We start from the raw sequence: 4,195 nt of genomic DNA on the forward strand, positions 1-4,195 counted from the left end.
TGTGTGTGTGTGTGTGTGTGTGTGTGATGGCCGATTTAAAAGAACAGTTGTGGCTGTGAAATTTTGTTTCCTGCTCAGGGAAAAATGCTGAAGAAACTGTTGTGATGCTGAGCACAGCTTACAAGGACAGTGCTATGGGAAAAACTCATGTACAAGTGGTTTTCTCGTTTCAAAAAGGGTGAAATGTTGATTGATGGCAAGCCTCATTCTGGATGTCCATCAACTTACCCAACAGATGAAAAGTGGACAAAACTGATGCACCTGTGATTGAAGACCGATGACGGACCTCGGAAGAGATGGGGACGTTATCTGGACGATCTTGGAGCTCGGTTCACAAATTTTCACAGAAGGAATGAGAAGAGTCACTGTGAAATTTGTGCCTCGGTTCTGACTGATCAAGAAAAAGAGCATTGAGTGGAAACATGCTTTGCTTTGAAAGAACAGCTCCACGGTGACCCAGACTTTTTCCCCAAGGTCATTACTTTTGAGGAGACTTGATGCTATTTTTATAACTCTGAAACCAAACATCAATCAAGTCAGTGCAAGATGCCATCATCACCTCCCTCAAAAAAAGGTCATCAAGTGGAATCAAAGATCAAAATGATGCTCATATGTTTTTTTTATGTGAGGGGGGACAGTGCATTTGGAGTTCATTCTACCAGGTCAGACTGTTAATCAAGCTTTATATTTAGAGATTCTGAAAAGATGACATAACAGTGCAACAAAAAAGACCCGATTTGTGGCAGATGGGGGCTAGTTTGTCACCACAACAACGCACCTGCTCACACAACCAGTTTTGGCAAAAAAACAGCATACCTCTCTTGCCTCTGCACCTGACTCACCTGACCTCGCTCCATGTGACTTCTTTTTGTTTCCACGAATGAAGAGGGACTTCAAATAACAGTGATTTGATGATGTAAAGGAGGTGAAGAAAAAAACTAGGGAGATGCTGTCAGTCCTCCAAACAGATGAGTGAAAAACGTTTTCAAGATTAGAATAGCAGATTTGACAAATGTATTAAGTGTAATAATGGAGAGTACTTTGAAGGTGATAGGATTGTTTTGTAAAAAAATTAAATACATAGCTTTGGAGGGATGGGGAATTGGGGTTTGGGGGTACCCCTTTTTATTACCTCTGTAGATCCCACAATGTATATTGGGTTCCCACTGTCATCGATAGCCTTCTGCAAATTCTCACAATTAAGGCTCTGATACTATTCCCTCCTTCAACTTTGGATTATATGATTTACAATTCTTAAGTGATTGATGTTGGTATGTTTCTTTCACGTGGACTTAGTTGACACCTCACTTAGATGGCTGCTTGTTTGGAAACAAGCATTAAGACCCTAGACACTATTTCATTTTATAGCTGGGCACCATCTAATTTCTTCACCGCATTTAGCTATCACATCCCTATTTTCTGTGTTCCCTTCCTGAGGGTGAGTATCGAGTAGGGCCATGATGTAAGAATGAATTGTTCTTAAGTTGGAGCTAGGATTTAGTGCAACCCCCAAATCCATTTATAGTTGTTGTTGTTTTTATCTGCCTCTGGATCCCTTTTAAAACTTCCTTGTTAATTTATGGTAGAGAGTCTTATCTATCATAGACTTGGTCAACTGACTGGAAGAGATCCATAGCTGTAACCATGCAAAGAAAGGTGACTCAACAGAATGCACAAATTATAGAGCAATATTATTGATATCACTTGCAAATAACTTTTTGCTGAAGATATCCCAGTAACAGTTGCAGCAGTACATTGACAGGGAGCTGTCAGAGGTTCAGGCTGGATTCAGAAAAGGGCATGGAACTGCTGATGTCAGATGGATCTGGACTGAAGGCAGAGAATAACAAAAAGATTTGACTACGTAGACCACAATAAACTATGATAACCTTGAGAAGAATGTGAATTCCAGAACATTTCATTGTGCACGTGAGGAACTTGTACCCGAGTCAAGAGGCAGTTGTGCAAACAGAACAAGGGTATACTGCATGATTTAAAATCAGGAAAGGTGAGAATCCTCTCAGAGTTGTATCCTCTCACCATAATTATTCAATCTGTATGCTGAGTACATCATCAGAGAAGCAGAAATATATGAAGAATGTGGTATCAGGACTGGAAGTAGGCTTATGAACAACCTGTGATATGCAGATGACACAACCTTGCTTGCTGAAAGTATGGAGGACTTAAAGCACTTGCTGATGAAAATCAAGGATTGCTCAATTCAATGTAAAAAAGACCAAAATCCTCACAGCTGGACCAAAAATTGAAGTTTTCAAAGATTTTGTCTTGCTTGGTTCCATCAATGCATGGAAGCAGTAGTCAAGAAATCAAAAGTCGTTGCATTGGGTAAATCTGCTGCACAAGACCATTAGCATATTGAAAAACAAGGATGTTATTTTGAGGACTAAGGTGCACCTGACCCAGGCTATGGTATTTTCAATTGTCTCATGTGCATGTGAAAGTTAAACATTGATTAAAGAAGACTGAAGAAGAATCGGTGCATTTGAATAGTGGTGCTGGAGAATACTGAAAATACCATGGATGTGAAAAGGACAAACAAATTTGTCTTGGAAGAAATACAGCCAGAGTGCTCCCTAGGGGCAAGGATTGTGAGATTTTGTCTTTCAGACTTTGGAGAGGTTTTCAGGAGAGACCAGTCCCTGAAGGAGGACATCATGTTTGGCCAGGTAGAAGGTCAGTGAAAGATAGGAAGGCCCTCAAGGAGATGCACTGACACCGTGGCTGCAACAATGGGCTCAAGCATAGGAACAATTGTGAGGATGGCGCGGGACCAGGCAGTGTTCTGTTCATAGCATAGCTATGGTGGTACCAACTCGATGGCACCTAACAGCAACAAATCATTTTGCTGTTGATCTTCTGTAAGACCAAAGAACAATAGCATCTCCTTCTTATGAGAGTACTACGAAAAGGTTTGTCAAAGCTTCAGCAGAAAAATGTCCAGGAGAGCTTCATCAGAAAGTCCTTCACCTGGACAATGATCCTGCTCAGTTCTCTCATCAAAGCAGGGTAATTTTGTGAGTTTCTACAGAAACTCCTTCAGGCACTCACTCAGTTTACAGTTTTGATTTGATTCATTCTGACTTCCTTTTGTATCCCAATTTTAAGAAGTCTTAAGAGGGTAACGATTCTTCTTTAGTTAATAACATAAATAAGACTGCCTTGACATGTTTACAAGTTCAAGACTCTTGTTTAAGAATGGACTAAATGGCTGTTATATTAATTTATTAAAGTATCTTGACTTCAATGGAGTTTATGTTGAGTAATAAAGTTTTATTTATACAGTTAATAAGAATAATAAAAGAGGTATACAAAACTAGATTGTTGTAAGAAAGTTTTAAAATATTAATGAAAAATAGTAATACCTGACCAAAAAAATTTTACTTAAGGTATTTCCATATTTCTTTTTTTTTAAGTTAATATATATAACATTTTCATTCTATTTTTCTGTGACCTCATTGAAGACCCCTTGGGCTGCTAACCTAAACCAAAACCAAACCCATGTCATCGAGGCTAGTCCAAATTATAGTGACCTAATATAGAGTTTCTGAGATTCTAGATCTTCACAGGAACAGACAGTCTCACCTTTCTCCAGAGGAGCTCATGGTAGACTTGAACCAGTGCCTAGCCCATAGCACCACCAGGGCTCCTTCCTTGTGTACTACAAAACAATAAATCTATTTAGAACACAATTAAATGGTTTGTCCAAGAGTCGAAAATACAACATATATAGCTTTAGAATAGATCTATAAAAGAAGAAATCTGCACATCAACTTATACTATCAAAAGCTTGAATAAGAACAAGCTCTAGGAAAGAAATTTGCATTAAAATATATTCAGATAAGGTATTCTATTGAGGGAGTGAGAAGTTAATGGTGAAGAACAGAGTTCTAAACCCAGATTCCTAGGTTGATACCCTGCTTTCCACTCCTCAGCTGTGTCTCCTGAGGCAGATTGTTCAACCATGCAGGGCTTACGTTTATTTAGCTGTAAGAAAGGGATAATGCTAATAGCATCATCATTAATATATAATCATAATATCATTTGCATGAAGAGAATTTGGCATATAAAAATGCTACACAAAGTTTAGTATTACAACTGGCTTAGCAAGTTTCTAATAGGGAATTCTAACTTCTCAAAAGTACTGTGAAAATGTATACAAATTACCCATACATCA

This window comes from Echinops telfairi, unplaced genomic scaffold (assembly GCF_000313985.2).
Source record: "Echinops telfairi isolate 266 unplaced genomic scaffold, ASM31398v2 ScPeMD7_16;HRSCAF=60, whole genome shotgun sequence".
NCBI lineage: Eukaryota > Metazoa > Chordata > Mammalia > Afrosoricida > Tenrecidae > Echinops > Echinops telfairi.